The sequence below is a fragment of the Mustela putorius genome, unplaced genomic scaffold (genome assembly GCF_011764305.1).
Source record: "Mustela putorius furo isolate JIRA1106 unplaced genomic scaffold, ASM1176430v1.1 tig00000551_pilon_pilon_pilon, whole genome shotgun sequence".
Taxonomy (NCBI): Eukaryota; Metazoa; Chordata; class Mammalia; order Carnivora; family Mustelidae; genus Mustela; species Mustela putorius.
In genome coordinates this window covers 9,190,083-9,217,523 of record NW_025421412.1, presented here as the reverse complement: position 1 = coordinate 9,217,523, position 27,441 = coordinate 9,190,083, and the positions used below count along the sequence as shown (strand labels likewise).

Sequence of the window (27,441 nt, the reverse complement as noted above, 5' to 3'; positions counted from 1 at the left end):
ATCCAATGTCTGTCCTTACCAAAACGCAGACTTTCTTTCCCCGAAAGAAAGATGAAGGGAATACATAGGACTTCGCTGTATTCTCTTGACAAAAAAGGAGCAACCTGGACATATGGTGTGACTCAAACCCGTGCTGAGTAACTTTTGGACAGAGACACTAAAAAATATACCTAACCTGGTTAATAATAGCAAACCACTGATCCGTCAACTAATGGTGTTTATAGGAAATAGAATTCACGAGAAAAAGGAATAGCAGCATGAGACAATTAATCCACAACATGCAATTTCCTTCTCTGTGCATCACCTTCACCAAGAGGAAATCTGAAGATTCGCCACCTGTTCAGATGTTGCCTTTTGTAAGATCTAGAATGGCCTCCCGCCAAAATGACTAAAAGCATTCATTTAGATCACATAATTAAAATAAACATTGTGTTTGCCGAAAGGTAAATTTTGTGATCTAACGACGAATGAAGTAAAAAATAGTAACATTCTCCATTCTCAATCTCTTAATTTTAGTAACAGATATTTTATGTGTACTCACTGAGAACACCTGACATTTCGTATTCAAAAAGTAGTGATTTTTAATGTGTTTGTTATGACCAAGCTGTATTCCCCGTTCACAGTAAATACTTTGCTCAGCTTAAAAACCTTCAGCTTCCTTTCTTTTTATACAGGCCCAGTTTGAATACGTCTTCCAACTAAATGTTTCTTTCTCATCTCTTTTCCTCCCTCCTCCTCTCATTTATTCCTGATAACTGCCCGCTCCCCATAAAACAGAATCTGGTCGGTGTGAACTGGGTCCAAATCCAGTTACCACCACTTCTAATCATATAACCATGACCAAATTACCTGGTTACCCTATTTCTTCTACCCAAGGCTTCATTTTCTCATATGAACAATAGTGGAAAAAAAATGCTTACTTCTATTTCTTCTACCCAAGGCTTCATTTTCTCATATGAACAATAGTGGAAAAAAAATGCTTACTTCATGGGGTTTTGTTAAGAATCACACATACCATGTAAACAGCATGGGGCATGTAGTGAATGCTCCCTACTGTATCTATCCTTGGGGTCACTGACCATACCCTTCTACAGGGAGGGCATTCCGCTTCACGCCATGATCCCCGTTACCATACTTTCTCCCCAAACATTCTTTTGGGGACCTTAATACAATAACACCTCCAAAAGTATAATTGTTTTAACACAGTGAATCTCATCTTGATGTACCTGTACCTCTGGAAGTCAGAAAAATTTTTGTTTTAATTCTGAAGAAAAACAATATATATTTGCGAAAGCTTGCACAAGCCAACTAAAACCTCAAGTTCCTTTCTAGCAAGTCTGGAATTTTTATCAGTTGAACTATTATTTCCACCCCCCCCCCCAACACACACACATACCAACTATAATATTCATTAATTCATTTACTCTATCTAGTATAATGCAGGTGATCAATAAGTAAAAAGAACAAAATACCAATTTTCTAATGCTGCTCAGAAGTCCTGATTAACTCCTGTATCTAATACCTTATTTTAAGAATGCAATTTTTTTAGAGGTTAAAAACCCATCCAAGGATCCAAACACACACACACACACACACACACACACACACACACACACACATGTTTGTGGAGAAAATGTTGTAAACCACTAACTTAACCTATGTCCTGGTTATATCTGACTTGGCACATTATATTTTTAATTCTCAGCTATAGAGTCTGTACACTCTGTGCCCTATGTGGAGTATTTTGTTTTGTTTTTACTCAGCATCATTTAATAGATTATTTAGATAATAGTGACAATAGCATTCAACTTGTAAACAACTGAAGCTAGTAATTTTATTAAATTAACAGTTTTATTGAAACAAATTATTGTGAAATCCACAATAATTAAATGTATATTGATTTTATGGACGCACATCAAGATTATACGTCACTTGTAAGAGGATCTTAGCATATGTTTGAAGCATTTCTCCAGAGTGATTTTGGCTATAGCCTTCTATCTTTGTATCAAATGACAAAGATTAACTATTTCTCTTGATGGTAAAACCTTTTTTAACATCCTGCAGAAGACACTCATCTACCTCTTAAGACATCTTTCTTTTGTCACTCTAAAATTACAAGTGATTCATCCCTGGTCTTTTGTATAAATTAAAAGATATGCAAAAATAAACCATTTCATGAAGAACTAAGTCATGATGTCTGGATTAGAAGCATTTTTATATTATAATTTTTGAAAAAAATGCATTTAAAACTGGAAGAACTTCTTTCTTAATCCTTAGATTAAAAACAGCTCTTGGAACACTTGAAAAGTAAAGAGAGTAAAAATGAATTTGAGAGGAATGAGCTAAGCATTCAAACAGGGAGTCAATCCACGGAGAAACAGCTTGTTGATAATCTCTATGGCTTATGGAGGTCTCAGCATAGAATATCAGATATAGAATCTGAGTCTCAGACTTTTGTGATTGATGAACTCTTAGATTTTAGAACAGAGGTGGTACTTATAATGTGCTGTCCTATAATGTGAGGCCAAATTCTGGATCCTTCAAGGAGATTTCCCTTCCCAGTGTTCAACTCTGCTAAGCCTGAGAAACTACTGTGCCTCCATTTTAACTCCCTGTATGATCTTCTCAAGTCTAGTGCGAAGGAAGGATTATTTCAAATGATTTTTTGCATATTAAGTTTCAGGTGTTTTAAATTCACTTTGCAAAGTGGATTGAGCAGATATGGCCCCAGGCATGCACTATTTCCACGTTAACCCAGATGATGATGATAATGACCAGGACAGGCATAGTAAAGATGATAGAAGGACACCACTGAATGGTCGTGAGTAAAAACAACACATTCTCAGTTTGGATTTAAGAGCCATAAACAGTAAAAACAAACAGGCAAGCAAACAAAAACCTCGCATCATACCCGCTTCTTGAGCTACCCTCCTACTACTAAGCAAAGATGGAAGCAGAATATACTATTATTAAGAATCATTGTTGGGAAATGAAACAACTATGAACTTCCAAGTTCACAGACTCAGAATGACTTTCAGCAAACCATTCAGTCTGAGACTTATATTTTTGTTACTAACATGGGGACTCCAGTTGTTTTGAGAATTGCAAGGGATGATATGAGGGAGCCCCACTGCAGAATGAGGTCTCAATAACTGTGTCTTAACCCGAACTACTAAGTTATGCTGGCTAGGGTTTCCTGGGGATTTCTGGCTGCCTACCTTGGAAATGGATACATACACATAATTATTATGTACTGTTTAATTTTAGCCACTGCACTCAACAGTATTTGAGTTCTTATATAACATGGTTTTACACGAAGAAATATGTGGCTTTTGTTTTTTTATTTTTTCAATATAGAAGCTCCTGTGTTTTATTTAAACAAAGTTATTAGTAAAACAAGAAATATATAAATTATAAATTTATAAAATTATAAATTTATAAATTATATCATATTAAATAATACACAATATATTTATAACAGTATATATATATATAATTATGATCACTAAATCAAAAACACTTCAGCAAAGATCTCGGAATCTTCTCTAAACTACTGACATATTTAGACTATGGAACCTTTCTTGCAGTTTATTACATTCACTACAGGCCATCAAACAAAAATTCTGCAGCTCTGAAAAGACTGTTCACTGTCAGTTCAAAGAATTCTTCATCCTTTTAAGAGTTTTGAAGCTTCTGGTACGTGATTCAAGTTGCCTGAAAAACCCATAACTGTCATGGCATACAACAGTCTTCTTCCTGAAACACTGAATTTCTTTCAGACAATTTTTTTACTTAAGCAATATCTTATATAAGCAACTAGAAACACATGAATGATGTGTTTAGTTACTAACATGACATTTTTAAAGTTGACAGTAAATGATGCAAAAAATCAGAGGTTGCAAGGTCTTAGTGTTGCCATTAATAATAGGAGAATGTGACTTTGACTAATTTGGGTGTGTGTCTATGGGTATCTGAGCTGACAGTCACCCTTATAAAAGTAATGGAGGGCGAGGTGTACTGATTGTCAAGTCAGGGATGCTTGCTAAAGGTAGAGCAGAGATGATGCGAAGGTTAAGGCTTTGCCTGATTTTTTTTTTCATTTCTAATTTCAATTATTTTATCTGTAGATTAATTTTATCAACTGCCACATTAGCAGAATATGGCCAGTTTTGCCAACCTTATTTTTAAACAGATGCTAGACAACAGAGAGATTGTGGTTGATGAAATTTTATTTTAGAATGCCTGTCAAGAAAATCTATTTTAGAAGTCATTATTGACTTTATACTCCTATTTTAAACAACCACAATGTCACTTTGCCTTAAATTCATACATCCCTGTTTTAATTCTAAACTTGTGTTTAAGCTAAAAGTTATCCAAAACTTGGAAAAGCCGCCATTCATTATCATAAAGGAAAAACTGCCCCATATCTACTTCTTGTCTCAAACTCCCCTTCCTCATCTGGGGAGTGCGTAGCACACTGATGCCTTCTGTCACATGTGGGAGCAGCATCTGGTGCCGTGCCATGTCTACAGGGGTCACTTAGAAGATTCCTCCTAAGCTTAACTCACCAGTCCAGCTTGTGCCCTGCAAATTTGCTCTTCCACTTCTGGAAGGGGGGCGTGTTGCAGGGCCGGGAAGGTCTCCAGGCAGGATCAGGAAGCCAGCCCCAGGCTCTGCTCTGAAGCCCTCCATTATCCTGTTGGAAAGCATCCCACACCAGGAGAATCCCTAGAGAGGGAAGACCTTCCAATCACTTACCTAATCCCACCAAAGGAAAAAGGGAACAAAGTTGAATACTGAGTACCCCTTTTCACGAATTTTACAGCTGTTCAATCTCTTCTCTGACGTGTATTCTCATCAGCTAAAAATAACCCACAGAGGTGCTCCTGCACTCAGTGACTTCTTAGCCTGCTTATGTAACTGATCTCATTTAAGGCTTGTATTTTTAAAATTTACATCCTTACTATCCCTGTCCAGGTCAATATTGTCTGAGTTAGACTGGAAATGATACACGGCTGGGGTCACATCTGCTCAGCTCACTTTGCAAAATGATTGGCCCAAAAGCAAATGTGACTGTGATAGTAAATGCTTCTCTCAGGCTGGTAGGGGTCTTTGAGGAGCCCCCGTAAGAACTGCAGAAATGTGGGGGCCCACCCACCCCTCAGTTTAAGTATCTCTGCTACCAGACTCCATGACTGAAATCTAATGAAAGAGCACAAACATAGCTTAAGCCCTTCAGGCGATCACACTCACATTTGCAGCCCAGGAAAAGAGGCTTCCTGGTTACAGGCTAAGATTTCTGAAGGGTCCCTTTCTTCACAGAAGAAGAAATAGAGGCCTGGGAGGTATAAAAATGGTTTGTGCAGAATTGCAAAGCTAATTGGCGGCCATCTCCTGAGCCTCAAGAGTCTGCCCCTCAAAGAATAAGCAGTGGACAAGTCAAAAATCCTAGAAAGGTAGCTTTTAAGATAAGAGTGAACAAAAGGGAGGGTTAAAGCCCCTGTCTTTGGCTCAGGTCATGATCCCAGGGTCCTGGGATCGTGTCCCACATCGGGCTCTCTGCTCGGCAAGGGAGCCTGCTTCCTCCTCTCTCTCTTTGCCTGCCTCTCTGCCTACTTGTGATCTCCGTCTCTCAAATAAATAAATGAAATCTTTAAAAAAAATTATAATGTTGAAGTGAGCCCACCTGTAAGCAGAGTGGGTCTGAAGCCCCTCCTGCGGTGGCTTTCACAGTGTCTAGGGAAGGAAGATGGGGTGACAACCTATATTGTGTATTTTATGACTTACACACCAACTGGGCTAACTTTTAACTTTATTTCAATGGGTTTTTGTGACTATTAAAGTATTGGAAACTTATGGAAGAAAAAATAAATTATGTGTAATTACTATTAAGATTTATCTAGTTATTTAAGAGAGAGCAGGGGGAGGGACAGAGGAAGAGGGAGACAAGCTGATTCCTTGTGAGTGCAGAACCAGATCCCTGGACCCTGAGATCATGACCTGAACAGAAATCAAGAGTCAAACACTTAACCCACTGAGCCATCCAGGCACGCCAAGAAATGACTATTGTTAACCTACAGCTGCATTTCCTTCCAGCCCTTTATATGCATATGTATGGACAGACAGATAGATAGACAGACAGACAGATAAGATTTAGTAAGGTTTACACCATGTTTTAATCCTGTTCCTCACAATGTATTTATTTTACTAGCTCCCATCACATACAAGCTTAGGTGTTTAACTTTCTTTATTGTTAGAGGTTCGGGTTATTTCCACCTTTGGACTATTAAAATAACATTACAATTAGCAATATTTTAACAAAATTTACATGTTATATTTAATCAGTTTGGTTGCCAGAGTGTTCTTAATATTCTAACTGTGAGTTATGTATTAAGTGTCTTTGTTACCATTGTCTATTGTCCCTCATGAACTTACAGTACTAGTAAATTTATTGATCCATTATGTATATACATGTGTATATATATATATATATATATGTATGTGTATATATACACCAAAAGCTGTTCTCTTTCTATACATTTGTACATTTTAATCTTCACAATAACTTTATGAAATAGGACTCTTCTTATCTTTTAGCATCTTTGAAGAGAAGAGGAAACTGAGCCACAGACAGAACCGTCTGTGACTTCCCTAAGGTCACATAGTTGACCTGGGATCATCAGGGACACAAACCCATGAGTCTGGGTGCCAGGCCTGCTCTGAATAGTGAAAGTGTACCATCTCTCTAAAGAACAAGATAATAAAAAAAAAAAAAGGAAGAATAAGATCATGTGTTTATTAAATGTTATTTTAATATAGTTCCCATTTTAAAGGGTATCATGTAAGAACAGGAATATTTGTGTATTTGAATAATGACTAGTTTTTGGAAGGAAAAAAAAAACACACAGAAAGGAAAATAGTTCAGTGACTTGACTCTTTCATTGAAACAGTTTAATTCTCTGACATTTACTCCTCCTCTTGCAGGATCACAATCCATGCTCTTCCATATTTTGTGAGAGAAAGAACAGGAATATGAAGTCTTAAGTTCAAAAAGTGAATAATGGAGTATTGTGATTTCCATATTTGGGATTATCCAGGCAAGCTGGAGCTGAGATGAATTCTGACTTGACCCTTTTCTGGACACAACCATAGAGGACATACTTATCTCTCTAAGTGTCACATTTCTAATCTGGAAATAGGGATGTTAACCTCTCCCTTGGTACAAATGTGGAGATGAAATCAAATACCACAAATAAAGGAGCGGGCACAGGGGCCGATGTATACGAAGTGCTTTTTTCCCTCTCTTCTGCCTTGTTCCCCCCAACAAAGCAAATAAAAAAATAATAATAATAAAACCCTTCTCTGCAGAATCTGAGAAACAAACTGAGAGTTTTGGAGGGAGGCTTGGGAGGGCCTGGTGGTGGATATTAAGGAGGGCACGGATTGCACGGAGCACTGGGTGTGCTGCATAAACAATGAATCTTGAAACACGGAAAAAATTAAATTAAATTTAAAAAAACCTCAGAGACAATGCAGTTAAAGTCTAAGCTTTTATAATATAACTATGAATGTCTTGTTCAGAATAAAATCCCTTGGGAACTCCATTTGAAATGTACCTAGGCTCCCCTGAAAAATATCTGAGCATCCCTGCTCCCACTGAATACACAGGATGCCTTTAGAGTCTGCTCCCAAATGTTACACTGTTTGCAGAGTTTACATCTTACTGGAAACAGATGGACTTGGGGATGTGCTACTCAGAGATCAGGCCTAAAACTGTACTCTGGGCATGATTTAATATATCAGGGAGGAAGCTCTCTACACGGTAAACACCAATTACAAGCATCATTTGAGTATATTGTGGCTGCCGCTCCGTACATATAAAATTATTATTATTATTTGCTTTATTCAATCTGTTCAAATAAGTCCCTACTTAGACCACATGCTGCAGGAAAAATAGGCAATTATTTCAGCAGTCTCCAGACATGTCAACCCCTGAAGAATAAATAACATATTTTTCTTTTAAAAAAATTATGTAGCAGGTTGAAAAAAAAAATGTCATTTTAACAGCTGGCACCGGGGCTCCCCTAAGGGAGAGAACGGTCTTTGTTTAAGAAAATACCTGGTAGACTGCTGTATGTGGGGAAGTGTGACCTGCGAGAATGCTCTGTGTGAAAACAGCAAAACCAAGTGATAGTTTGCTCCACGGGACATTAACAGAATCTGGAGGGTGAAGGAAGCATCCAGAGAGGAAGATGGGCAAGTCGTCAGTGAGAGTGGAGGGGACAGCGGGCAGCAACACAACAGAAAGGTTTGATCATGCAGAAAAAGAAGTCAGTAAAAATATAATCCCAAGCGGCAGGGAAATCGGGGCTCTGTTCAGGAAGGCAGAGTTCAGGGCTGCAACATAAACTCCCTTCCTCACTGCGAACCTACAGTCAAGCCAACATACGCGCCATTGTCTCGTTTGAACGGTGGTTGTGGTCTCACTTCTGCGTGTGGGACAGAAGAGTAGGAAGGGCTCCAGCAGCTAGATGTAAGTCAGATCTAGAGCCCAGCAAAAATAGGAAAACACATCTAGGGGGAACTTGAGAACATGTTCTGGGAAATAAGAAGAACCGGAGGAGCATCTTAAGCTTCTACTTAGTGTGGAGTTGAGAGTTTTGAGTCAGCTTTATGTAAATTTCGAAGGGACCTAACAGGTTTGATTGCAAATGATAAAATTTTATTCTTTATGGGTAAATAATATTACACTGTGCATATATACATATATATAAATACATCTATCTATATATCTATATATCTATCTATATATAACATCTTTATTCATTCTATCTATCTATCTATATATATGTCTATATATATAACATCTTCTTTATTCATTCATCTGTGGATGGACACTTGGGTTGCCTGTATAGTTTGGCTATTCTAAATAATGCTGCTATAAACATTGGGGCATGTATTCCTTTGAATTAGTCCTCGTATTCTTTGGGTAAATACCTAGTTAGTGCAATTGCTGGATCATAGGGTCACATCTTATTTAGAAATTATTTCATCTATCTTAACATCATAATTAGCTGAGCAACTGTAACAATTATTGTTTTCCCTTTCCTTCTAGAGAAATGTATCTGTATCTCCACAACACCTGACACTCCCTAACAATATGTTAAATAGAACAGCTCTGTAGACCAAAATTTCCTCATTGCCACGTTTAGACACTAAGAGCTTCCCAAAGTTGTGTCTCCTAACTTTGCAGTTCTCAAAGTGCATTCCACATACATAAGTCCATAGGATGCCCCATGTTAAAAATGACCTTCATAATAATAAAAAAAATTAGAAATGCTGCATATATCCCCTTTGAAATTTACTCCAAAACTCATACAACAAAAGATCTGAAAAGCCCTGCAATTAAAAATGAAAACTTTCTTTTTAACGTAAATGTTTGCCAAATAATCTTACCCACAGATCCCTTTTCTTAAGTTATATTTATTGGTATCTGAATAGGATACAGTTTGTCAATGTAAAAATATGTAGTGGCTTCAACAAGATAGAAGTCGATCTCTTTCTCCAAGGAAAGTAAGCAATCTAAAACTGACTTGATGGTTCCAAGGCATGAGAGACCACACTCCTTTTACCTTGCGGCTCTGTGGTCCTCAGTAGGCAACAGTCCATATCCTGACTGTTCCAACTCCCACCATCACTTTCACACTCCATCCAATGGGAAAAAGAGAAGTGGACACACTACTCCTTCTATTTTCAGCAAATGCCTTGGAAATTGTTCACCCCATTTTCATTCATGTCTCATTGAGCATGGCTTCATCACTTGACCAAAACTAGCTGCAAGGGAGGCTAGTATATAGTCTTCAGGGACACAGTCGTGTGTTTATCTAAAATATCTATGGCTAGAAAAGAAGAGGAGAACAGAGAGAGGAAAAGAACAGTAATTTCTGCCACAATATCTATAGAACCCGTTTGGGGACATGTTGGCTTAAAGACCTGACGAACATGAATGAGATTATGGGGGATATAGTTTAGCAAACTATAAGGAAGTGCTTTACTAGCATTACCCAAAAGTTCACAGTGAAAAGCAGTGCTTTGTCATAAGTTTTATTTTTCCATATCCTTCAGATTTATTGTAGATTCTGACCATTCTCAAATTTTCAAATATTTACATTGACGTATTTTCTGGGAACTCATTATCCACCTCAATCATTCTACATTGAAAAGATGCAAAAAATTACTTTTTTCTCATGTATATTTTCATAGGAAGGACATTAAGTGATACTAAGTAATTAATTTCATTTTCTAATCCTTAAATTCAAGGCTGCCACTCACCAGCAATGTAACCTTGGCTGGACCAATTAACCTTTCCATGTCTCAATTTTCCACTGTAAAATGAAGATATAACATGCACAGTGCAATATTATTGTGGGGTTTAAATGGAATAATGCATATGAAGTACTAGAAGGCAGTACGTAGTCAATAATTGCTGACAGTTTTTCACAAGATAAAAGCAGGTGTCACTAGATGATCTTTATTTTTTTAAGATTAATTAATTTATTTGACAGAGAGATTGATCACAAGTAGGCAGAGAGTAAGGCAGAGAGAGAGGGAGAAGCAGGCTCCCTGCTGAGCAGAGAGCCTGATGCGGGTCTTGATCCCAGAACCCTGAGATCATGACCTAAGCTGAAGGCAGAGGCTTAACCCACAGAGCCAACCGAGTGCCCCTCACTAGATGATCTTTAAAAATATTCTGTTTCTATGACAAGAACAACACTGAAGTGTAGAGGGATGTTGTGGACACAGTACTGGCTCTGGGACTTCAGGAAACACTGGAGTCCATTTGTGATTTTTCCTTTTCCACTGAGAGAGCAGGACTCTGACATAAGCGGATACCTCCAGCATGGTCTCAGACTCTAGTAAACAACTCTTGCACACACACTAGTGTATTTCAGGTAGTCCACTTGAGGGTCTCCACCTTTTTTTTTTAAGATGTTATTTATTTGACAAAGAGAGAGAGACAGCAAGAGAGGGAACATAAGCAAGGGGAGTGGGAGAGGGAGAAGCAGACTCCTTGCTGAGCAGACAACTTGATGCGGGGCTTAATCCCAGGACTCTGGGATCATGACCTGAGCTGAAGTCAGACCTTAATGACTGACTGAGCCACCCAGGTGCCCCGAGGGTTTCCATATCTTAACTGTTTTACAAAGAACAACCATAAAACTTCCTAAGACTGTCTCCATGTACTTATCGCCTCCATGAAGTCTACAGGAAGTAAGTCCTCATTAAAATTGGTTGACTAAGGGAATGATTCAGTGTTTCTGGATAAATGAAAAAACCTAATGAAGATAAATATGGCAAAGTCCTAAGAAAAAACTCATTAGCAAATTATACTTTGCCTAAAGTTCAACCTTGGCATAATACAAACACCACGAAATAAACAGTGCAACTACCCGTCATTTAAATCCCTCACTAAAAATAAAAGAATTAGACTGAATGCTCCGTAAGATATGTTTCTGCTCTAGAGTTTTCAGAAGTGAACTTGCTATATTAATTTCAACTTGAATTTTTTTTAAATTAAATGCCACTATAAATTTATTATAAATAACCAGGACCCCATTTGAGTGTATGCATCAACTATAAAATAATAGAAACATAAAGTTAAAGTATTTCAATGGAGATATCAAATACAAATGTTTATTCATTTTTTTAATTTTTTTATTCATGGTTTAGCAATGTAAACAATCCTTCAAAAATTTTAAGATATTTCTTACTAATTATGAGTACAAAAGACTCTAAATAATTGACGTAATCATTGCAAGCAATGCTTATAGATCTTTAGTGCTCTCGTTCTGTGTGTGTGTATGTGCATGTGTATTGGTCTCACCACTTTGTCTGAGCTGCGTATGCTACATGTTTTGCAAAAAGGCAAAGAAAAGTCACCAAAGGCATAAAAGAAAGAAAAAATTTTGGAGGACCATTAACTGAACATGTATATTCATTTAGAAAGTATAGCTACAAACTTGTATACCCTCCTAATGTCAGAGAAAATTTTTCATAGAGCAAAGGATAATATTCATAACCCTGTAATAGTCCCTTTGGTGATTTGATGCATGTTCCTGGTACCCCGATTAGAAAAATTCTTTTGATAATGAATGTTGCTTCAAGGGCTGTTTCAGTACTTCATTAAGAATTCCCATATTTGGGGTGCCTGGGTGGCTCAGTGGGTTAGAGCCTCTGCCTTCGGCTCAGGTCATGATCCCAGGGTCTTGGGATCAAGCCCTGCATCCGGCTCTCTGCTTGGCGGGGAGCCTGCTTCCCTTCCTCTCTCTCTGCCTGCCTCTCTGCCTGCTTGTGATTGCTGTCTGTCAAATAAATAAATAAAATCTTAAAAAAAAAAAAGAATTCCCAGATTTGTGTGTGTGTGTGCTATATGAAACATATTCACAGAAAGTGTTTTTCTGGAGATGATAAAAAGTCTAGAAAAGTATCCTCAAATGATTTACATACATGTATTTCCAGAAGCAGAGTGAGCTAATGATTGATGGGGAAAATGCTCATTGCTACTTTTATCAGATCAATAATAAACTTGATTTCTGAAAAATTTGCAAAGTTACTGAATTAATATCGCACCATCTTTGCCCAGAATTTTTCTCTATTCTGCAGGAGCAGAAGGAAAAAAAAAGAAAAAGAAAAAAAAAAAAAAAACTATGTCTTCAAAGCACGGGTTAGAGATTCTGAGAACATTCTCTGAGGGCAAAATTGGTCTCACTCTTCAGGGCAGGCTCCAACCTTAGAGGTGGAGTTTAGTAATCCCACTCGTGGATGCTTTAATTTAAAGGACCAAGGATCCTAGACAGTCACCGACTGCTGTAACCAAATGTGTCTAGTCCTCTCTTCTGAATGCATAATGAGTGCTGTGAAGTGTGTAAACCTGGTGATTCACAGACCTGTACCCCTGGGGATAAAAATATATGTTTATAAAAAATTAAAAATTTAAAAAAAAAAGAATGCATAATGAGCATTTCCTTCCCAACTCTACCTCTGCCCATTCCCTTCTCCCCACCGCTGTTCCTCTCTACTCCTTGAAAGAAATTCCCTGCTCCCCAAAGTGTCCCCATCACACAGAAATGGATCAAGTTGCTCCTTTCCATAAAATCCCGCTTTTCCTTTTAAAGGCTGAAATAGGCACAGGATTTATTACCTGCCTATTCCACAGTCATATATTTCATTGAAACGTTTTGTTTTTCTGCATGAGCATCTCACCTGGCAATTTTCTGTGGTCAGAGACCGTGTACAGTCACTTCCCTGTATCACTCATAATGCTCCCTATAGCGGGTCACTTGTACAAAAACGCCTACTGGATATTTGCTAAATGAATGCATCAATGAAAGCCATAACTTATGTGTTACCTTACATTTTTTTTAATATAATTTTTTATTTTTTACTTTTTAAACCATCAACCTATTCATTTGTGGTCCACAAAAAGTGCTCAATAAATCTTTATTGATTAATTAATTACTTTACTATTGAGTTAGAGACTGTAGAATTAACAATAAAAGATTATGATTATAACCTAGTATTTGTTATTTTAAATTGATAATATTTAAATAATATAAAATGCCTAAAGCACTTTGTGTAATTCCACAGAAGCCATGCTATGAACACTACCCCTGGGATTCATTCCTAAAGAAGACAAACATTTTCTTCCTTCCTTCATGCCTGGTGAGGGTATAAGGCATATGTTTTGTTCCTAGTCAGTCTTTCCTACCTCTGACACATAGTTGACAACAATTCATAAATTTGAGTTTGAATAGTGATAGCAATTAGGAAGAAGCCTTGTAATTCAAGGCTACCAAGTCCCTGGCATAAATATATTCTGGGTTTGTTCTGACCTTTCTGAAAATGTTGCATATATTTGCTGCATGTTTGCATGTGCTCTGCCTGGCATTACACTAAGCACGTGAAGCTAAATGTCACTGGGCCTAGATCTCCAAGCCACCTTAGTTTATGACATTATTTGGGATATAATCACAGTGAACAAATCTGTTCCACAGGAACTATTTAAAAGGTAGACATACAAATTGTTTGGTAATTCTTTGTGAAAACATTTCTACTGATGCCATGTCCTTTTTTTCTCTCTTCTCCTCCCCAAATATCTTTTACTTGTATTTATTTAGGTTTCAGATGAGAACTTTAGGGCAGATCACATAACAATTTATATCTCTATAATCAGAAAATATCTTAATCTAATGTCTAATCAAATTGCTAATACTGAATGTTTAATTTTAAAAATTAAAAGCCTTTGCTTTTAATATAAATGGCCAAGATGACACAAAAAGACACCAAATAGAGTTTTGAAGATGAGAAACTGATAAAATTATTGAAACTATTCATAAAATATTCGTCCTTTTACTTCTCCATTAAACCACGCGCCCCCTAAAAAATTTTATCTTTAGGAGAATAATCCTTGGGTCGCTGGACTTCCACTTTTCTCCTCAGTCTTTCCACTACTTGAGAACGCTAGAAACTCTCTTTAATCATCTTTTTCTTTAAAGATTTTATTTATTTGAGAGAGAGAGAGAGAAAGCACGAGCAGAGGGAGGAGCCGAGGAGGCAGGGAGCCCCCTGGGGGGAGGTGCGATCCCAGGACCCTGAGATGACCACCTGAGCAGAAGGCAGACGCTTACTTGACGGATCCCCCCAGGTGCCCCTCTTTCATCATCCTCTATGTCAAGCATCAGGCACAATGCCTGGCACACTGTAGGCACTCAATAATTGTTTGATCAGTGAATAAATGAGAATCTTTTGAAGTTACACAAGTGAGCTAAAATCTCTTGAGGACGGGTGATAAAAAAACATTGGCATCAAAGGATAAAGTAGTCTTTGAAGTTGAATCTGTCTGTAAATCTAAAAATTCAAAGGCCCTTCGATGTTACCCCAACATTTGTTTTATATCCATACCACTTTGAAACAATAATTTTATTTTATCTACCTCTTTAATTTACTTCAATCACAATCAGGAAAGTCTGAGAAAGCGGTCTGTGTTCACGTAAGCCTGCGAACTATCGCCTGTTGCAAACTCAGGCAACAATCTGTTGTAATTAGGACAGTCTTATCCCCATGTATCCTCACAGTCTCAATAATTAAGAGGAAAACTGATTCAAAGTTCAAAGCTGAATTCAAACTGATACAACTTCGTAAGAATTTTAAATCCAGACCAAGATAATTTACTTTCTTGGGTTTTTTTTCACTATTCCATAATAACATTTAGAAAATCAAAAGTACTTCGAATCCCTCAGAAGAAAAGTATTATTCTCATAAATTTTAAATAGTCACCTCATAGCACAGTAATAAGCACTGTGCTAGTTTATGGAGTAAAATATGTTTCTATCATTTCTTGTATCTGAACAGGTGGTGTCTTCTCTCATTTTTAAACGTATGTCACTTTCAGCATTTTCCTCTCGACTCTGAACTTTCAGCATTTTCCTCTTCTCATACGGTGGTACCAGTAAGTGCCAAGGTCAGTCACATTGCTCGGTGCTAAAACTGCCACAGCCAACATCCCAGACTCGGGATGCAGGAGTCCCCAACCCCTGAAGTTCAGAGGAACAGTTCGCCTTTGGTTCTCTGGACCTGATCAAATTTGTTCTGGTGCCAACTACCAATTTTTCCATCAAATTCTAGTGTTGTGCCTGAATCCAGCCTCACTGTGGCATCCTGTTTCTCTGCATATGCAAGACTTGGCTGTAGCCTTGAACTTCTGTCCGGAGTAAGTAAAAGGGTACAACCCTGAGTGAGGTCCAAGGCCACGTCACCCTTCCCTAGCAGTTTGACTGCCTTGTCCCTCCCTATCCTCTGTTCAAATCACATCACTGTTTTAGCCCCCACAGTTGTCACCAGCCCTTGCCCGGACTAGGTGCCCCAGAGATGACATGGCAGCAGCAGAGAGCCACCCTGCCCATGAGAACTGCTCAATGGACCCATGCAAATCACACAGTTTGCAACTGTCCCTTAGGGGAACATACAGTGTTGCTGAAATCAAACAGAAGTTATATAACCAATATCATTTTAGAAAACGACATCATTCTTTTTCACTTTGTGTCACTTTCACATAAAAATTTCATGTGTCATCTTCATGGAGGGGCCATGCAAATCTTCTCTGTATCGTTCCAATGTTAGTACACGTGCTGCTGAAGCAAGCACTTACAAATTTTTAAAAATCAAAACAAAGAGGGTGGAAATTGAGCAATATTATTTTTTAGTAAGCTGCATGGTTCCTAGGGTATGATTCTAAAAGCAGTAAAAAGATGTTCTTGCTAAAAAGGGTAACTGATACAGACTCTCTAACTTTTCAGCTGCAAACTGTTGAAACTACCGACTCACTAACTCAAAATAACCTTATGAATTTCCTTCATGCCTATGTGAACTATCATTTAAAAGTTAAAACTAAGCATTTTCTTCTTTTGGAATTTACACATTTCAGGGCATTTTATGCACTGGGCTTGATCCTATCTTCAGAGCAGAGGAACCATACTCAGAGCTCTCAGTGAACACAGACAGGAACTTGCTGGCATGCTCTCAGAACGTTGGGGAGAAAAAAGCAGAAAAGATTGCCCAGTGGTGCTAAGAGAAGCCTAGAGGAGCTTATTTCTCAGCCATCTCAAGAATCTGTTATCTGTTGACTAAAATACATAAATACAAATTAAAATAGATAGATTGACAAAACTTTCTAGAACCAGATAACCATCAACCACCAAAGTAAGGAACTCCATGTGACATCAAGCTATACTGGAAAAACTGAGGCCAAAATTTCACGAATCTAATGTGAAAAAAAATGGGGTCCTAAGAGTGAGGCTGGCAAGAAAGATGGAGCTCAGAAGCTGGAGGCTACAGTGTACCTGGAAGGACTGAACGGGTTCTTAAGCTGTCCCCCCACACTCTGGTTTCGAGCACAACAACCGGCAGTGTAGGACCCAGGCCACCCCACATGCTCGCCCACTCAGCCTTTGCTGTACACAGCTTGGAGGTGCTTGAAAGAGCTGCTTGGGAGTCACTGCAATGAGTCAGCACGTTAAAGCTGGCTCTCCAGTTATTTGATTTAGAGCCAGTCTTGCTTGTGACCCCAGGTCACCCAAACCCAACGGCTGCAGAGACCAGCTGAGCAGAGTCAATACAAACCTGTCCCTCTGGCTGGCATCTGTTCAGTTAACAGGAATCAGTGGTCAATCCTCAACCAGCCTTCCCTCTCTTAAGTCTTTTTTCATGCCGGGAATTTGCCAATAAGGTTTTGGAAAATGGCTTGATGATAGGCCACTAATGGCATCCTAACTTTTGTGGGGCTGTGTTGTTAATAAAAGGTCTGTTTTTCATGAATTTGAATAAACTGACAACAACTCATGGAGTTTAAAAGAAGTCAAATTTTACCTGCCAAACATTTCCTAATATATACTCCAGAGCAAAATAAATATGGAAATCTCTATGTCTTTTCAAAGCAGAAGATTCAAATGTATTGTTCTTCTTGAGGGTAAATCTTTCACATTATTATCTTCCAGAATTTCAAATGCCACAGAAAAATGTGAGATCAGTATCCTAAACCACTTCCACAGATAAGATTAGATTATCATTTTTTTAAAAGACTAACACATCAGCTTGTTCTGGACTTCCATATAAAGAGTATTTACTATAACATCAACCACATGCTAAGTATTCAACAAACTTTAATTCTTAGCTTTTCCTTCAAAGCTTGGGTAAGACGTTGTGATTTCCAACTCAAAAGCTAGCCAAACACACCAGACAGGAGAAAACACTGCACCTACAGCAATGGCTTGAGACTCAGCAGGTTAAGAAACATCTTCATATGAACACACTTTTAAAAATACAGAGTCTGAGGAGTTTGAAGTGGCGGGGGGTGGGAGGTTGGGGTACCAGGTGGTGGGTATTATAGAGGGCACGATTGCATGGAGCACTGAGTGTGGTGAAAAAATAATGAATACTGTTTTTCTGAAAATAAATAAATTGAAAAAATTAAAAAAAAATAGGGAGTCAACTGAGACAATGAATAGGGAGCAGGTAAAATGGAAGACCACTCGGAGAGCCAATGGGGGGTTCTGGCATGTTTTTGCAACACAGTAGACCACAACAATAGCCCTGATTTCTTTGGTGGACCAGTGTGACTTTGCCCCTCTCCAGGAGACTGAGGTCACAGCACTTTGAGCAGGAACCGCAGATTTCAGGGGCACTTGGTATGCATCCTTGGGCTGAGATGAAAATGACATTTGCCCAGCTCCAGCCCTTTGCTTCTGGTCTTTCCAGAGTCAGAGAAGAATGGGGGCACGGTTATTAACCTCCGGTGTATCAGGCAGCAGAGAAAGAGTCTGCAAATTGCAGTCCCGCCAATCCCACTTTTCCATCCCCAACCCCAAGCTCCATGTTTCTTCCTCCAGAAGACAGTGCAGGTAGAGGTCGGGTGTTCAAAAGTGCTACTGAAAGGCTCCCTCTTCTCTGCCGTGACATTTTTTGGCATCTTGTCAGTTGGCTACCCAGTCTGGGTGTTCACTTTGTAGAATGAATTAACGTATAAGAAATTTGCTGATGGATGCAGACTCTGAATATTAGGAAATGACAAAATTTACGTATTGAATTTGTTTTTTTAATTGTCCTCCTTTAGAGAGGAAAGCCTTCCATGCCTCCCACCTCCCTGGTTGCTACCACAAGGACAGCAGTCGCCCTGACTGGCCTAGTCGCATGAAGAGACCATACAAAGGCAAATGGAGGTGCGCATCTCATTCCATGGTTTTCTCCTGAGGGTATTGCTTACTTCCAGATGGGTAAATAGTTTGCCCCAAAGGAAACCAAACACCCAAGAAAGATGCCCCTTGAAAAAAAGCATTTGGAACCAGATAAAAGAAGGAGGACAAGGCCTTTGAGGGGGTGTCGCTAACACAGTGCTGAATCTCACACGACATTCATAAATTCATGAATTGCGTGTTTTACAACATGTTACCAAGGCATTATTTTCTAATAAACCTCCTTTTGTTTTGCATTCTTTTTGCTTATAATATGCAAAAAAGAAAAGCACAATGGCTGGAAATTCTGTCTCTGTGATCTGAAGTGCTCTCACTTGCATGCTGAGAAGTGTTATAATGAATATTTTTGGCATCAGCTGCTGATAGCAGCTTGGTACTAGCAGCACTTGATTCAAAATGTCATATGATACAATAATACACAAATCGAGCGCACAGAGGGGGGAGAAATCGTGCAACCTGTCATAGGTACAGCAATTTCTCATGAGTATTCAGGGAGAGGAATGTAAAAGTAGAAACCTGAAATCTGAAAAAAAATAAATAAATAAAATAAACACTTAACATCCGCAAACGCGAGAAAAAAAATATTAGTAAATGGAACATAGCAATTTTTATGTACTCACAACACCAGTGGTTTCTTTAGTCAAAACCCGATGGCATTCATCTATGAAGAATCTAGTACAGCGAAAGTGCTGGAGCCAATGAGAAAGCATATCTGCTTAACACGATCAAATGCACTTTCTATTTGTGTTTGAGTAGTTGAACAGCTACTGGTAGCGGACTGTCAGTCTGTGCTAGCCACCCCTCTCTTTTTGTTTCCACTGTTTTCCTAACTGTTCAAACATGTATTTGTTTTCCTTGAATCAATTAGTGATATTGTCCCAACATACCTTTTTTTAAAAAGACTTTTATTTATTTTTAAGAGAGAGTGAGAGCGACCGAGCAGGAGCAGAGAGAACAGAGGCAGAAGGAGATGCAGGCAGGGGGAGAAGCAGGCTCCCTGCTGAGCAGGGAGCCCGATGGGGGGCTCTATCCAGGACCCTGGGATCATGACCTGAGCTGAATATAGTTGCTTAACTGACTGAGCCACCAGGCACCCCCATCCCAACATATTTTTTGTTTCATATTTATATTTTGACTGCCTTTGTCCAAGTCCTGGCTCCCCAAAACCAGCCATGTGATCTCGGTCATTTTTCCCTCTGTGCCTCAGTTCCCTTGTCCTGCTAAGGCTACGGTGAGGACTGATGAGTTAGGGTGGTGCTTAGGGCCCCATCTGGTACACAGGAAGCTCTTTGTTCCTGTTCCCATCTTGAAAGTAGAAGTTTTTAAATGTGATTACTTATTAATTATTCAAAGTATATTAAGGTATCCATTTTTATTTGTTTCTCTCCCCACCGGTCTATGGATTACTTTAATTCAAGTAATTGGTTTGATTATTTTAAATTGACCATCCATAGAATTTTAAAACCAGAAAGAATCCTAAAAATCACCTTATCCAGCTTTCATCTTGTACAGTACATTCCTAATCATCATGATCATTGTCATCAGGCTTGTGTGAAACAACTAATTGCACTTCTCAGGGACTCTGATGCCGCTGAAGTACATTTGTAATCTAAGCTGTGGGCATGGAGATGTCCTCGACAGTATCGACAAATTCACTCTGTTTGTCTGTCCTTCCGATTCACTTTTTTTAATAGCAGTAATCTTCACCACACCCTGCATTGTGCTATAGGCTTTGGTATAGGTGGAAAGGATTTCTGTAGACTTTTCCTTGCCCCTATGCAGACATCCACTCTTTCTTTTCCCTTGACTGTCCAGCCCTCTGTGATTTGTAATCCATTTTATTTGCATGATTACCATGCACTGGATCCTGAAAAGACCTTGCTGAGGGCAGGGGCAAGGCAGCTATAATTGTCTCCTCATCAACACCCCCAGCCACCCACAGGAAACTGGAAGTCAAAGGTTAGGATATTGCCCAGGTGGTAGTATTAGAGGTGCCAGAGAGACCTGAAAAGCACAGGCTATCGGATTTCCCATCCAATGGTGTTTTCACAGTTCCATGCTGCTTGTCCCCAAATGTTGTTCCACATCACGATATTGGTGATGTGAACATCCTAGCAATGGGCAGAGAACCAAGACAACCTAGGAACAGAAAAATAATGCCTGAATGGGCAGTAAACTATTTATTAGTTCAGCTGCTTATAGTCAAGCTTACACTGAAACTGTCACTCTGATGCAGATTTGAGGGAGACAGATGCATAATAAGTTCCATATTCAGCCAAGACAGTGTTGAAAAATAAAGTTCTTTGGGGCTATAGAAGAGAAAATATTGAAAGAATGGGCGTCAACCTTATTTTCCTATTAACAATGTAGGTCTGAGTTTAAACTTCCAGGACCACTCTTTCTGTTATTTTTTAAGGGTTAGGAAATCATTATTGCTTAAGTAAGGTAAGTGAATTTCAATTCTGAAATGAAAAGTTTTCACATTCTCATCACAGAAATTTTAGTAAAAGGAAGTCTGTGTCATATCCTCATGATATCTCCAGGCCCACAAAGGCAACAGATGGTCTCTGAGTTTTAGAGATCTCTTTGTGTTCTATATTAAAATGTTTCCAATAGATTGACATAGTGTAGGAGTCTGATTCCTTATTAAAAGATTGTTTCTCAGGTTTTATACAACTTCTGTGAAGTATGAGAGATGAGCTGTTGTGGTGTGCAGCTTAGGTTGGTGGCACAAAAATTCTCCCTACACCATATTAGAATTCCTTTCCATCTTAGGTGTCGTCTGTGAATAGGGTGGTGGACTTACCAATACCTAATGGGCCTGGTCATCCACTGATAGGCTACAAGGTGGTTCTCAAGTACACTTTTGTTAAATGCATGCAAGGGCAGCAGGAAAAATGTTTAATTGCCATAGAATACTAACACAGAATAATGCAAAACTGAACTAAGGAATGGCAAATTTCATCTCGAGCTTGGAATCCTGAAGCATTCAACTGCAGAAGCACAATTGTGCAACTGTGACGCTCCATTTTCCTTCCAAACCACAGCCAAAGACAGCCTCGGACCTGTGTCTCATTCAGTGAGAGCCTAATGCTCAAGAAACGTGAAACAAGACAGAAAAACCAAAATTAGTAGGAGTGCCAGGATGACGTTACGTGTGTTTCTTTCAGCTACTCACAAAATCTTCATGGAGGGGCCAAAGTGTCGAACTCTATCGTGAAGAGAACATGATGGGAAGAATTTCCTGCACATATTCCCATTTCAGTGTAGTAAACCAGTTGGCTATAGAAACCACACAGAGGCAGCAGAGGAGTCTGGCTACCTCCTGGACCAAGGGCAAAAGGTCAGTATCAATGGAATTCAAGTCAAATTGATAGTATTAAGTACATCTCATACAGTGTGATGAACGCGGTACTTTTGGTTACTTCATTGGAAACTTCCTCCCCAAAACCCATAATCCTAAGCTATACCTGAGGAAAACATCAGACAAACTCAAGTTGAGGAGGGCTCTACAAAACACGTGACCAGTGCTCCTCAAAACTGTGAAGACCATCAAAAACAAGGGAAGTCTGCAAAATGGTCAGAGTGTAGAGAAGCCTGAGGAGACATGATTAGTAAATGTAATGTGGTATCCTGGATGGGATTCCAGGACAGAAGAAGAACATTAGTTTAAAAACTAATGAAATCCTAACAAAATAGGGACTCGTATTATTAATAATGTATCAATATCAGTTCATTGAGTGTCACAAATGTACCACAGTAATGAGATGTTAAGAAGGGAAAACTGGTTGTTCGGGTCTGTGCGAAATCCCTGTGTGTCTTCACGACTCTTCTGTAAATCCAAAATTATTCCAAAATAAGCTTTCTTAAAAATAAAAAAAAGTCTCTCCTTCTTTTTAACTGATGTCTACAGATCGGAGTAATTCAACTGAACCAACTCTGTTTTTATCTCTTCTGCTTTCTGAAGACTGTGAGGGAAGCTGCCGAGGTGGCCAGGATGCCCTCACAGACTGGCCCTGCAGTGGTGGTCTGCTCTTACCCACACATGCCCCTAATCTCATTTACACAAGTTGTACTTGTTATTTTCATTATGTGATTTAATTATTTTTGAAATCACAAGCATAATTGCAAAGCATTGCTATTTCTGAGGGAAAAAATAGATTGAATGATTTGAAAAAACTTGATAAAGGCAAATGGCTAAAAATATTCCGTTGAATATGGGTGTTCTCGTACCATAAAAGATTAAAAGAAAATGTCATGAAAATCAAGAAAGATCCTGCACTCAGATTGCTTCCATCCTTCAAGTTCTGCTCCACTTAAAGACACCAAAATTAGAAATCAGAGATCATGGGTGTGATTTCTACAAGAACTCAAATCAGTTCAACCATAATCAAAGAAACCCCATGGGGGCTCAAAGTAACTGGTGAATGAGCATTAATATAAAGTGAAATGTTTAAGGCACATGTGTATCATTTTTAATAATTGCCCTGTTTTACTGCTTTTTTCATTAATTTATCCTTTCAATTAACCAATTACTACTGATCCCAACTGACTAACCAAGACATTCTACGGAAAAGATTTTCACTTTCATCTTTCGTGCATTAATATTTTACAGCACAGTTTTGGCTGTCTTTCCTTTAACTGGTGAGTTCAGGTTTTTATTTTGCACTGTCTTATAATGAGCCTATTGTGCAATTCTGTCACCTTTTCCCCTGGTGGACTGAAGACACAAGGGCAATTGCCTAATTACGCTGTGCTGCTCTTTAGAAGCAAATTCGTTAAAGTGACTTCTTAGGGGAACAATGTAAAGTATCAAGTGAAAGCTGGAGAAAAAAGAAGCTTATTTTTTCATACATAAATCCAATGTCTGGGAGAACAACGTGATTTCCTCAAAATTAAGTGAATCTATTTTCAACAAACTCTAAGTAGGAGTGGAAACGAGAGCTGAATAAATGCGCCGTGCTTCTCTCCTGGCTTCTAGGTAATAAATTGTGCACCAGATGATTACACGGCATTTGAATCTGTTTCTCATATCACGCTGAAAGCAAGATCACTAAGACACACTTTGTCTCTCCCAACAGAATCTATCTTTTCAACGATGGTGACAAAGCTGTTTCTTTCTGCATCAGTAGAAAACTCATTTCGATCAAAGTTGAATTGTACCAAGTGGTTAAAATTTTCTAACCAAAAGAGCAGCAAGATGCCCTAAGGATACAAGGAATGGAATTAAATAGTTGTTTTCAAAATCAGCTGTTTACCAAATATATATCCTTTAAACATTAGTGTGGTTCTGTCTGGGATATGCTTCAGAGGAGTAATTTCTTAAATAGGGCATTTATAAAAATATACTTGGAAAGAAACCGAGGAGAGTCAAGATGGATGCTAACTCTCCCTTAGGGATGCAAAGCTGTGCAAAGGATCCAGAAATCAATGTTTCTTAGGATTAAGCGTTGCATCAGTTGAAAGGTTAGGATTTTCAGTGTGGACGTAGGTTTGACTAGACTTCCTATATTTCCATTATGAACATTACTACCAGAAATACGGGTAGACACGTAGGCAAGAGAGCAAGAGGAAAATCAGACAGAAGGCTGTCTGGACTTCTCTCCAAGTTCTCAGGTCTTACCCAGTTCAGGGGAAGGAGCTGCTGGGAAAGTGGGAAGTGAGCGGGAAATACAGTGGGTGGGGTTCTCCAGGAAGCAGGGTCTCAGGAAGGCGAAGCTTCCTCGATTCTTTCCGCTTCTTTGCTTCCCACTGCAAACAACCTTGAGACTAAAAGTACAACACAAAAAGGAAAGAATCGAACAAGAGGAGTTGGGCGGCACAGTGGAAGTTCCCAAGGCTGGAGGGAGGTCAGATTTTGAGAACACATGGGCTAGGGTAACTAATATGAACACCCCTCGAAACATTTTAAGAACATCGGAGGGAAAACAAATCCATAAGCCAAATGCAAGAAAAAAAAAAATCCAATAAACTTTAAAAGCTCACTGATCTAGTCCCAAACTGCTGTTTGCGGAGGTATTCCAAACTTTTGAGGGTTCGAAATTAAACTTTATTAACTGATTATTTTTAAGGTCACCCATTTTGCCTGGAGAATAGACATCTTTTTTCTGCTACATTCTCATATAACTTCAGATCTGCTGTGGGAGGAAAGTTCATGACTCATACTCAAAAACAAAATGAAAGTATAGAAAAGTTGCCTGCATCCTTTTGTTGACGGTCCAGCTAGTAACTCACCTCTGCCACCAAGCTTCTTGCTGTTTCCTCACATCCTGCCCCTGGCTCCCATCCCCCCCTCCATCAACTACAGCAGCAGCATGTCTGTTGTCTGCCTTCTCACGAATTTGCACAGACAGTTCCACACAGATGTCTGCGTGGACCCTTGAACAGGTCATGCATCATCTAAATCAGCGTCTTTCCCCAGACGCTACAGTCCTCTTGTTTTCCCTAAATAAGGCACGTCAGTATCACCTTCTTACATCAGCATCAGATCGTTGGTATGATCTTCCAGAACTTTCCTCCCCCACCCCACGCCCGCCTCGCATGCAGTTACCCAGATCTGCCCATTCCATCTCCACAAGGATTCTAGTTTACAGCCCCATTGGATTTTGAACCCATGATAGCAAGGATTTTATTTTTAATGTTTTAATTACCACAGCCCGCCCCCGCACCTAGTACATCACCACATGCAAGATACATATTACATATTTGTTGACTAAAGTTACATGTTACTTGAACTCCAGACAATACTTTCAGTGTCTGGTTTTCCATTAGCCATAGTCACACACAGGAGGATATTTTTAGAGAAACTTTGCCAATCACCTACCTCTAATCTAACATCTTTTATACTGCATACTCTCTTCCCAATCCCACCAACCCCCCACCAATGTGCACACACATACACACACACACCCTAACTTTAATAAAACCTCAAATGGTTAACCATTGTAAAGATATTATTTTCAAAAGAAAAAGGTGACTGCCCTCTGTTTTTCATCTTCTAAGCTTTCCTCAAAATAAAACAGAAAATTGGCAAACATTAGATCTATTTGATTCAATGTACACAGGTCAAATCAAACAGTTCGGGCCAAATAACTTATTGAAACATTTCGTCTCATCTGTCTACTTAATAGAACAAATAACCATATTGTCAAAAGTTTAATTTACCTTAGCCGTGCTGATATACCTATAATCTAAAGTAGCACTTGGGAGCAAAATAGTTCCTTATACATATTTATATGGAGGTTACTTTTCAAAAAGAATTTTCAATAAAATTTTTCATACTGAAACCGATATATAATGACTAAGAAAAATATGAAAGCACAATGCAATTGAGTTATGGATTTCCTACTTTGCAGAAGAAAACTGCTACAGGGTATACTGGAAACACTGAAGAATGAGACTCGGGCTCACAAGAAATTGGGGGACCTGGAGAGAAATGGGAATTAGCAGGGGAGGTAGACTATCATCAAGGACAAAGGGAAAAGTGACGGCTCTGATGTCTAAGCTTCCTTCTTCTTTCCTTCTGCCCGACATGTTGCTTTACCCACTTAGATTCCAAGGTCTGTCATTAGGCTCACTCCTCCCTACCTTACCCTGCCTCGCCGGGACTTTCCAAACAAAACCTACTCCACACCTGTGCCCGTGCAGTGGAACACACTGAGAAACACAGGTTGCCCTGGCCCATTCCCCCTTGAGCCCACAACAGTTAACTTTGAGCTGGTGGTTAGTGCGGGAAGGCAATCTTGCAATATTCACTGGAGATTACATTATACTTTTCTTCTCAAAACTCCAACACTCTCCCCCACCTTTCCTCTCAGCTAATGGCTTTACCTGTGATGTCACTGAGAAGCCATCAGGAAGAGGACTACACGTTCCCACCACAGTGTCTTCCAAAGACGAGCACGTGTGTCCAGACAGGCTATCTTCCTTCTTGCTACTTTTGTTGAAATGCCTAAACTTTGATACAGAGCCTCCGCCACCTACACCCCTTTGTCATACTGCCTGTTCAAGAGCATTACATAGCAAGTTTTCTCCCGGTGGATCCTCCATGTCCTTACTGTCTTTTGGAGAATTCAAAAAGTTTTGAAAAATACGATATTCAGCATTTTTCATTGTTTCCTGCAAAAGGTCTAAAATGGAATGCCTGGGTCACCGTGGTGCAGATATATTAATGGTCAACCCTCAGTCATCTTTGCACTTGAGGTAGCAGCAGCACTGAGTGGAACTGGTCTCTCTCTCTTCTTCCACATGGCGTCAGGAATCAAGCTTTCTTTGTCCTCCTTCCTATCAGAGGTTCCTCTTCACACCTGTTTTGCAGACATGGGCTCATCCTCACTGCCCTCCCCTTCCCCATCTACACTGAGTCTCCAGCTATAAATTCAACCAATTACCTACAACCCCCCCAATTAGGACCCCACCCCCCATGCTGTCTCCTGAATTGCAGATTCAGAGATCCAATTCTACTCACTACCTTCCCTTAAATGTAAAAGCTTTTCAAATTTCTCATGCCTGAAACCAGACTCTCAGGCATCCTCCCAGAAACTTCCCCATCCCAATAAATAGCTCCATTCCTCCAGGTGCTCAGGCCAAAAGACTTGGAGTTCTCTTCGAGTCCTGTCCACTTTACTTTCAATAT

At 39.2% G+C, this 27,441-nt stretch overlaps 1 protein-coding gene and 1 non-coding gene across 3 annotated transcripts in view; both read right to left on the bottom strand.

Moving 5' to 3' along the window:
* The window catches only part of FGF14 (fibroblast growth factor 14), a 608,658-nt gene that overhangs the window by 481,088 nt on the left and 100,129 nt on the right, over nt 1–27,441 (bottom strand). The window lies entirely within an intron of this gene.
* On the bottom strand, nt 16,097–16,203 carry LOC123392412. The gene has a single exon (XR_006607144.1). It is a non-coding gene; the product is annotated as a U6 spliceosomal RNA (small nuclear RNA).